Here is an 11,039-nt window from a genome sequence, read left to right as displayed (position 1 = left end):
AGAGACTCTATCCAACCTGAAGAGGTTGACTGGGTTTGTGTGGGGTGAACTGGTTAAAGGTGAGGCTCGTGGGATGTGTGTTGGCCGTATGTTCATGTGCACACATGATCATACATTTCATACACACAACCGTGCATGCATATTATGCACATATTTATACTCATGTAAACACACACACACACACACACACACCCTCCCTGCTCCGCTGGGCTGGCCTGAGCTGTGGAACTCTGAATGTGTGTGTGCTCACCATTTATAACCGGTGTGCATGCTGGTGAATAATTTCTTCAAGCTTTGCACTCTACCATCGCTCACGCACACGCCACACACACACTCTTTGTGTTTCTATGTGTTAGGTCTCATTCACACTAGCTCATTCACCAACATACCTGATCATAGTACTCTGCCCTTAAAAGGCCTTGTCTAGATGGTGCCAAACTCTCCCATCCATTTAGGATTGAGGCCTTCAGATTTCTTATAGCTGATCAAAAGTATTGTATGAATGCAAACCAAAGTGCACTTATTCGATGTGCATTTGTCAGGAGTGTACTCTATTTGAATCCCTCTGCAACTAGTAACGGCAAAATAGGTCCCGGTTCCTCTTCCTCCACCTTCCCATTGGCACTGCTTGCTGTTGTCTTTGGACATGTTCATCCCTTCATTCTTTTCTCAGAGAGTGAGAGAGAAAAATACTTTCTCCCTGACAGAGCAAATAGTCTCCTGTCGTTTCCAGCTCCATAAACATCAAGGCTTAGCAGGTTCTGATTTCTCTTCATATAATTATCTGATTCTTAGCAGCTTTTCCTGCTCCCTCCCGAGGGGCCAGGTGACTGAGTGTGTGTGAGATGTCTGTAGCTACTATAGCCAGTTCCAGCTTTTTACTGGAAATCAGATTGTTTTAATGCCATACTGCTAGACTACTGTAGACAGACTCCAGATCAGTGTCATGATACTGCTATTAATAAAGCCATTGTTTGAGAACGTAAAAGCATGATGCTAGCTAACTAGCGTACCTGAATAATGGTTTGTGGCACAAACTTTAGTTGTCATAACACAGTTGGGTGTCTGTTATGACAGTGGGGCTTCTGACAGAGGGTCCAGCTGAAGTGTTTCTGAAGTGTTACCACTGAGAACATTGTGTATCTAAACTGAAGTGTTACCACTTTAAAAAAATATATATTTATATATTTTTTGTTTTCTACCCTTTGTATTTATTTAACCAGGTAGGACTAGTTGAGCAACAATTTCTCCTTCAACCTGCGACCTGGCCAAGATAATAGAAAGCAGTGTGCACAAGCACAACACAGTACACCAATGGAATTAAAAAAGCATAGCAGTCAAAAACAATAGAAAAAAACGACAGTCGATAGCTGATGTTTTAAGTTAGTGAGGGAAATATAAGTCTCCAGCTTCAGCGTTTTTATAATTTATATAATATAACACACTTATATTTTTTTTTTGCAATTGTTTCAGTCATATGGCAAGCAGAGAACTGGAAGGACAGACCGGCCAAACGGAGGGTGTGGCTTTGGGGGACTGGACCAGTGAGATAGTACACTGCTGGACAAGCTGTGTCTACGGGTGGGTGTTGTTATGTGTGACAGTGAGCTGAGATAGGTGGCCGCTTTACCTAGCAAAGATGAGAAGCCATTTGAATGATGTAATGGACGTGAATAAACTGGAAGTGTTACCTCACTGAGAACGTTGTGTAGTCTAAACTGAAGGTGTTACCACTGAGAACGTTGTGTGGTCTAAAACCTGAACGTTTACAACTGAGAAGTTGTTGTGTCTAAACCTGAAAGTGTTACCACTGAGAGTTCGTGGATCTAAAAGCTGAAAGTGTTCCCACTGGAGAACATAGTGGTATCCTACACTCGACATGATACCACGAGATACTTTGGTCTAAGCTGAAGTGTTCCTACAGACCCAGGATGGAGCCTGGCGGTGCCACGGGAGACGCGAGAGACCAGACAGGATGCTGAGCAGCATAGCAAAACTGCAGGGAAGAGACTGACGGTGAGAGGAGAACTGCGTGTGTGTGTGTGCTCGTTTGTGTGTGTGTGTGTTTAACCCTGTGTGTGTTTCCCCCTCAGGCTGACTGGACCCTGGTCCTGGGGGAGCAGGCCTTGGACCTCAGTGTCCCCTCCTTCTCTCCGTTCTCCATCTTTGTTTGCGGCGAGAGGGATGTATACTGTCTCAAAGACAACGGACATATCCGCTTCATGAAGAAACTGGAGTACAACCCCAGCTGATTCCTCCCCTACTCCTCAGGTAATGGTAGAGCCCTAGTGCTTCCTCCCGTACTCCTCAGGTAATGGTAGAGCCCTAGTGCTTCCTCCCCTACTCCTCAGGTAATGGTACAGCCCTAGCTGCTTCCTCACATAACATACTGCTTTACTGCTTGATATCATTAGCTTATTTACTGCTTGATATCAGACACATTATTTGTAGGACATATTGTTGGGCATATTGTAGGACATAGCAGATATCCATCCTCCATATAATTGATGAATATTATTGCTGACTCTTCTATCCAGTCTTTGTTTTAGGTCTGCCATGTGGATACTGGTCTAACAAATATTTCTAGTGGTGATAAGACATTCCCCATGCCTGTCCAGTGTGCGTGTCGGTAGCAGAATGAGTGTCTGTGAGCTCAGGTTCATCTGATAGGAAGTCTCTCGGCTCCTGGGTTGGGTTTAATGAGGGACCGGAGTACAGCTCTACACAGTGCATCTGTCTGTCCTGACTGACTCCCAACATACCACTCCAACCAGAGGAAGTAGGACATGTCACAGAGCAAGGCACGCTCTAATCGGATCCATATTTAGCATATGTAGCACCTCGAACATGCAACACACAGCACCGTCACCTGCATAAGCACACGCACATGCACACACACAGCATGTTCTACTGGCGGAATGCCCTGTGGATCAGGGGTCTGCGTGTTCCATGTTAATCCCACTATCGCAGGGCCCACTAATGGGTTCCAGCCAACACACCTCTCTCCAGCTGAGTTTAATTACGGGTAACTGCCAAAATAAAGGAAACACTAACATAAGTGTATTAATAGGGCGTTGGGGCCACCATGAGCCGAACAGAACCGCTTGAATGCACCTTGGTATAGATTCTACAAGTGTCTGGAACTCTGTTGGAGGGATGCGACACCATTCTTCCACAAGAAATTCCATCATTTGGTGTTTTGTGGATGGTGGTGGAAAACGCAGTCTCAAGTGGCGCTCCAGAATCTCCCATAAGTGTTCAGTTGGGTTGAGATCTGGTGACTGAGAGATATACACACCCTTTAAAATCCCTATGCTCCTTTAAGACCCCTCTTTCAAAGTCACTGAGATCTCTTCTAGCCATGGTAGCCAAAATAATGGGCAACTGGAATTTTTTTATACATGGCCCTAAGCATGATGGGATGTTCATCTCTTAATTAACTCAGGAACCACACCTGTGTTGAAGCGCCTGCTTTCAATATACTTTGTATCCCTCCTTTACTCAAGTGTTTCCTTTATTTTGGCAGTTACCTGTATATACATGGAGAGAGGGATGGCAAGGGAAGGATAGCAGGAGAGAAAGGGGGAGAGAGAGGGGAGGGAAATAAGTGAGAGAAAGGAGGGAGGAAAGCAATGAGAGAGGGATGGAGGAGGAAGAGAAGGAGCAGTGTGTTTGAGAGAGATTGAATTTTTTTATTTTTTATTACCAGAGGCACCTGCTATTCCTCATAGAGGTGTGTTTGACCTGTGAACACCGTTCCCTCTGGTATACACACAGACACATAGTCTTACACCACACTATTCCCATTCCATTTGCATTGTTCCTCTGTAAAGGCCAAGATCCCAGGTGACATCGATCACAGTCCTCGATAGTTTTCTCTGGTTGTGTTTTCACCAGCCACCCGGATAGTATGGCAAATTGCTTCCCGCTATTGTAATCTGCTGCGGTTTGGTTTTCAATACAGAGAGAGGAACTTTCCGGGCTGCTGACTTTCACATTGTTTTGGCTGGAACTTTAGCGGTTTACCGGCCCGCTCTCAATATTTCACAGGTTTCCCCCTCTGGCCCTCCGCTATGCAGCTGCCTTTTTTGGCTCGCATTCTCCTTTTCTCTCTCTCCCTCGTTTTTTTGCCCCCTCTCTCTCTCATCCTCTGTTTTTCCCTCTAGTGATAATACAGCCACTTAACACCAGCATTGATAATAATCACTTATAATTAGTGTACACACACACACACACACACACATAAACACACACACACATACACCTCAGGGTAAGGTGTGTTCAGGGAAACCATTGCCACATGTCTGTCTGATACACTGCTATTAATACAGTGCCTGGCCACAGTGGCAGAAGAGAACGAACCAGGGGGAGCAAAAGAGGAGAAAAAACTAATGTGCTATATGTACTGGATGGAGGGAGTCATATATAAACTGTGTCTGTCATTTTGGCCTTACCCGCCCCTGCCCTCTATCCCAATGAGGTTGGCTAGGCGTGTGTTGCGGGTGCATCTCAGATCTCCCATGGTGGCAGTCACGGTAAATACTTGTGTGTGTGCGCGGCCAAACCAAAAGGCGTTTTCATGCTAGACCATTTCAGGTCAACCCGGGGTTTAACCATGTGTGTTCTCACAAATTAATCTTCTACCTCAAAGACACATCCTCACCCCAGAACTAGGCCTTGTTTAATTAATTTGTAATGACTTTTGAGATCTTTTTTGCTTTCTAAATGGTTAAATATTCATTTAAGGTTTGTCGTCATTTATGGACTGGCTTCTTGCCTGCCAAAGCAACTCAGAGTAAATCGACATCCCATTGATGACTGATGGATGAAAGGACTGTATTTATAAAGCACTTTTCATTAGGTTTCATGCGTCTCCTGTGACTGTATCTAACCTCTGACCCCTCCATCTCTTCCCAGTGTCTGAAGGCACCACCAACATCCTGGTCGGTAACCATAACAACATGCTGCTGGTGTACCAGGATGTGACGTTGAAGTGGGCCGCCCAGCTCTCCTGTTCCCCCGTGGCTGTCAGGCTCGCTAACTTCCCGTGAGTACACCCCCCCCACCCCCCCACCCCGTTACCATGGTACCCGCTGCTGCTGTGTTTGGTGTGTTGGTGTTGCCATGAATTAGGTGGTTGTGTACGGTTACCAGGATTGGAACATTTCCATTCTGTCAATTTAGGAAATAAAATTCAAATGCCAAACCCCACATTTAACAAAAGAAGAAGTTAGTTGTTTTTCCATTCATGAATTCCCACTCATCTCTTCAATTGACTTATCTGAAATGGACCCCAAAGTTGATGGTAATTTTACGCCGATACACTTAAACACACAGTGTGTGCTCAGATTCCACTGATCTGATAAGGTAACAGATACCCCTGTAGGCCTTTACCTGGGGATGGAAGGAGGAGAGTGGGACTCTAAATGGAAAGGGAGGGGTGGAAGCACTCAGATGGAGCTCCATTCCTGTGCTCCATGGATGAGTGTCCCTGTGTGTCTCTCTGTAGCTCTGCTCTGTTGGCTCCATTCTAAAGAGCCCTTCTTTCAGCACCAACTAGATGAGCCTCTCTCTGGGTCCTCCCAGGACAAACACACACATTTGCATAGCACACACAGTTACACACTCATCCTCCACGCAACCTTGCAGAACACATTCTACATAGGACATACGTGTAGCCTTCATTCTCTCTCTCACTCCGCTGAGTGATACCCTGTCTCACCCACAGGCATACTCGCGTACACACACTCTATGAAGCCCATATGCCAGGTTTGTTGTTATTAGTGTGTTATTATTAATGATCACCAGTTGTCATGGTTATCACCATGAGAAATCCACCCAAATCCCTGAGAGGAAATTATTTCACAATGTCTTACAGCTGGCCAATCAAAACAGATAAGGGAGTGGTGGACTGTAGTACTAAATGTCATCGCAGCATAATGGCCATAATCACACCGCAATTTACAACAATTATTTACAACACAAACAGTGATGAAAAATGATGCTGTGTGTGTGTGTGTGTTTTTAATAATTCATACAGCCATGTAGTACATGACGAGTCCACTGCTGATGCCACGGGGAGGACTAACAGGCTGTCACCGGACCACAGACACCGGTCCTCTCCTTAACCCCTGGTTTCAGTAACGTTAACGATAGTTTTGCCTATTTTCTCTCTCCTCTCACCCTCTGATAGAGTGTAGGGTTAGGTGAGTTCGGGGGGTAGTGGTGGGGTGGGGGTCAGATGGAATCAACTGTGGGGGTCTGAGAATTCGGAGGGCCTCCGACTGCTGTAGAATCTTTCAGCTTTTTCCTCTTCAGCCCCCCGACTATAATGTTCCTGTTTCATACCATACCTCTCCTCTGGGTGGATCTACTCTGACCTGACGAGAGGAACAGCTGAGCAGAGAAGATAGAAACGTATGGGTCATAGCCCAGTAAAACCAAAGTTAGAAACTTTAACATACATGTATTTGGTCCCATATTCCTAGTACGCAATCAAGCTTGTGATTCTACAAATGGATTTGCAGTTAGTTTTGGTTTTGTTTTATATTGTTTTATACTCAATAGAAATTCATGGTAAATAATGTATTGTATCATTTTGGTAGAGCTGATCCTATTTAGTTGATTGTTTGGTCGATAGGCTGTTGGTCAACCGAGATTTCTTTAGTCGAGCAGTCGCAATTRTATATTTTTTCATGGTGCACAAGACACCTTTATTTAACTAGGGAAGCCAGTTAAGAACAAATTCTTATTTACAATAACGGCCTAACCCGGACGACGCTGGGCCAATTGTGCGCCGCCCTATGGGACTCCCAATCACTGCCGGGTGTGATACAGCCTGGAATCAAACCAGGGTCTGTAGTGACGCCTCTAGCACTGAGATGCAGTGCCTTAGACCGCTGTGACACRAATAACACAGATCCTGCTTCTTTTACCTGTTTGAGTGTTTGTTTAATAGCCTACCGATTCCGTCAGCACCAAGCCTCATGCAACAGCAAAATGTCGGATAAAGCAATTTCACAGATTTGGCTGTTTTTAATCTTTGCTATGCTGTAATAAAGGCTTTACAAGTTTTTTTTCTTCATTAGAACAGACTGGTATTACTTCTAATTTATTTAGTGTTGTTTACACTCTTCCAAACAGGCAGAAAAATAATATTGTTCTCTCTCCTATACCCTCCTTTTCCTTGATCTCCTTCTGATTGTTAATTTTACAATTATTATGATGATCATTCTAATAATAAGTAATGTCGTTATCATTAGTAGGCTTGGTATAGTATCCTTGTGTAACCATCATTGAGTGCGTCCTGTTTAGTCTTAATACCATAACTTACTTAGGCCTTTATTTCAATATACAGCGCATTCAGAATGTATTCATACCCCTTGACTTTTTCCACATTTTCTTACGTTACAGCATTATTCTAAAATGGATTAAAATGTTTTCCTCATCAATCTACACACAATACCCCATAATGACAAAGCAAAACTGTTGTTTTGTTTTATTATAGCAAATGTACAAAAAAAAAGTCTGGAAATATCACATTTACATAAGTATTCAGACCCTTTACTCAGTACTTTTTTGAAGCACCTTTGGCAGCGATTACAGCCTCGAGTCTTCTTGGGTATGACGCTACAAGCTTGGCACACCTGTATGTAGGGAGTTTCTCCCATTCTTCTCTGCAGATCCTCTCAAGCTCTGTCAGGTTGGATGGGGAGCGTCACTGCACAGCTATTTTCAGGTCTCTCCAGAGATGTTCAAGTCCGGGCTCGAGCTGGGCCAGTCAAGGACATTCAGAGACTTGTCCCAAAGCCACTCCTGCGTTGTCTTGGCTGTGTGCTTAGGGTTGTTGTGCTGTTGGACGGTGAACCTTCGCCCCAGTCTGAGGTCCTGAGCACTATGGAGCAGGTTTTCATCAACGGTCTCACTGTACTTTGCTCCATTCATCTTTCCCTCAATCATTACTAGTTTCCCTGTCCCTGCCGCTGAAAAACATCCCCAAAGCATGATGCTGCCACCACCATGCTTCACCGTAAGGATGGTGCCAGGTTTCCTCCAGATGTGACGCTTGGCATTCAGGCCAAAGAGTTACATCTTGGTTTCATCAGACCAGAGAATCTTGTTTCTCATGGTCTGGGAATACTTTAGGTGCCTTTTGGCAAACTCCAAGTGGGCTGTCATGTGCCTTTTACTGAGGAGTGGCTTCCATCTGGCCACTCTACCATAAATGCCTGATTGGTGGAGTGCTGTTGAGATGGTTGTCCTTCTGGAAGGTTCTCCCATCTCCACAGATGAACTCTGGAAGAGTGACCATCGGGTTCTTGGTCACCTCCCTGACCAAGGCCCTTCTCCCCCGATTGCTCAGTTTGGCCGGGCGGCCAGCTCAAGGAAGAGTCTTGGTGGTTSCAAACTTCTTCCATTTTATTATGATGTTCTTGGGGACCTTCAATGCTGCAGAAATKTTTTGGTACCCTTCCCCAGATCTGTGCCTCGACACAATCCTGTGTCGGAGCTGTACGGACAATTCCTTCGACTGCATGGCTACCTGCCGCCCCAGGTGTGTGCTTTTCCAAGTTATGTCCAATCAATTGAATTTACCACAGGTGGTATCCAATCAAGTTATAGAAACATCTCAAGGATGATCAATGGAAACTTACTCTACGTAATAAGGTATTTCTGTTTTTTTAATAAATTTGTGAACATTTCTATAAACCTGTTTTCGCTTTGTCATTATGGGGTATTGTGTGTAGGTTGATGAGAAATGATCATTGAATCCATTTTAGAATAAGGCTGTAACGTAACAACATGTGGAAAAAGGGAAGGGGTCTGAATACTTCCCTAATGCACTGAATCAATCAATCAATCAGTCATTCATTCGTTCATGTCATCACACAGCATACAAGACTTTCATGCTTCCATGGGGACAGCCTTACATTTTGTAGTCAGTTATTATAAATATGAATATAATATGTTTCTAATCACTTTTTAAATTAATTTGGATATGTTACCATGATTACAGATAATCCTGACTGAATCATGACTAATGATAAGTGAGAAAGTTACAGAAGGTCAAAAATCACACCCCCTAAACATGCTAACGTCCCCTGTTGGTAATGGTGAGAGATTAGCATGTTTTGGGGTTATGATCTTTGACCATCTAACTTTCTCACTCATCATTATACCCAATTCATTCAGGATAATGCTTAATCATGGTAGCATCCAAATTAATGTGGAACTGTTTAGAAGCATATTCTAGTCCTATTTGTACTGAACAAAAATATAAACGCAACATGCAACAATTTCAAAGATTTTATTGAGTTCATATGAGGAAATCAGTCAATTGAAATWAATTCATTAGGCCCTAATCTATGGATTTTCCATGACTTGTAATACAGATACCTTTTTTAAAAATGCTCCTCACAATGGACCTCAGGATCTCGTCAAGGTATTTCTGTCCATTCAAATTGCCATCAATAAAATTCAATTGTATTTGTTGTCCGTAGCTTATGCCTGCCCATAACATAACCCCACCGCCACCATGGGGCACTCTGTTCACAACATTGCCGTCAGCAATCCACTCGCCCACACGACGCCATGTGTTCTGGGGTTGTGAGGCCGGTTTGACGTACTGCCAAATTCTCCAAAAACAACGTTGGAGGCGGCTTATGGTTGAGAAATGAACATTACATGATCTGGCAAAAGCTCTGGTGGACATTCCTGCAGTCAGCATGCCAATTGCACGCTCCCTCAAAAATTGAGACATCTGTGGCATTGTGTTGTGTGAATAAACTGCACATTTTAGAGTTGCCTTTTATTGTCCCCAGCACAAGGTGCACCTGTGTAATGAACATGCTGTTTAATCAGCTTCTTGATATGCCACACCTGTTAGGTGGATGGATTATCTTGACAAAGGAGAAATGCTCACTAACAGGGATGTAAACAAATTTGTGCACACAATTTGAGAGAAATAAGCTCTTTGGCTTGCAAGCCTCCCCCTTTTTCCTCCAAACATAACGATGGTCATTATGGCCAAACAGTTCTATTTTTTTTCCATCAGACCAGAGGACATTTCTCCAAAAAGTACGATCTTTGTCCCCATGTGCAGTTGCAAACCGTAGTCTGTCTTTTTTATGGCGGTTTTGGAGCAGTGGCTTCGTCCTTGCTGAGCGGCCTTTCAGGTTATGTCGATATAGAACTCGTTTTACTGTGGATATAGATACTTTGTACCTGTTTCTTCCAGCATCTTCACAAGGTCCTTTGCTGCTGTTCTGGGATTGATTTGCAAGTTGAGTTTGGCCTGCACCAAAGTACGTTCATCTCTAGGAGACAGAACGCGTCTCCTTCCTGAGCGGTATAGGGCTGCGTTCCCATGGTGTTTATACTTGCGTACTTATGTTTTGTACAGATAAACATGGTACCTTCAGGCGTTTGGAAATTGCTCCCAGGGATGAAACCGACTTGTGGAGGTCTACAATTTTTTTCTGAGGTCTTGGCTGATTTCTTTTATTTTCCCATGATGTCAAGCAAAGAGGCACTGAGTTTGAAATTGTAGGAGTGTTAATCATTTTGACCTCTACCTTTTTTAGGAAAAAAATATACTTGTTCAACAAAATCTCTCTTCCGGGGCACTTGTATGACTATAAAATAGAATTTCCCAAATGGTTTTTGCATACAATATAGCTCAGATATTGAATCATCTTTTTTAATCCAGCAATTATATCTCATCTTTAACAAGGGACCCACTGTAGTCCCTGGAGTGGGGGGACAGATAACTTATTAATTGAGATCTTTCTGAGTTTGAATAATGATTGATAACAATGAAATAACTCGCATGTGGAAACAAAGGGAAATGGAAGGCTTGAACTGAAACACAAGCACAAGCACGTGATAAGAGTAGAAAGTTGATATACATTTTGATTTGGATGGCTCGAGTGGGTAGGGTTGGGAAGGTCAATCCCTCCCCTGTGGCGGCAGAGGGCTGCTGCTACAGTATGAGGGGCTTTAGAAATGGGGGAGGGCTGGTTGGTTTTGGAGGGAGGAGG

At 43.8% G+C, this 11,039-nt stretch overlaps 1 protein-coding gene and 1 pseudogene across 1 annotated transcript in view; both read left to right on the top strand.

The window, feature by feature from the left end:
• The window catches only part of LOC139022591 (protein PTHB1-like), a 135,350-nt gene that overhangs the window by 21,510 nt on the left and 102,801 nt on the right, over positions 1-11,039 (top strand). The gene's annotated exons all lie outside the window — the stretch shown is intronic.
• Positions 1,478-5,534, top strand: LOC139022580 (protein PTHB1-like; annotated as a pseudogene).

This window comes from Salvelinus sp. IW2-2015, linkage group LG6.1 (genome assembly GCF_002910315.2).
Source record: "Salvelinus sp. IW2-2015 linkage group LG6.1, ASM291031v2, whole genome shotgun sequence".
NCBI classification, from domain to species: domain Eukaryota; kingdom Metazoa; phylum Chordata; class Actinopteri; order Salmoniformes; family Salmonidae; genus Salvelinus; species Salvelinus sp. IW2-2015.
Note: the sequence above shows the minus strand (reverse complement) of the source record. Positions and strands in the feature narration are given on the sequence as shown.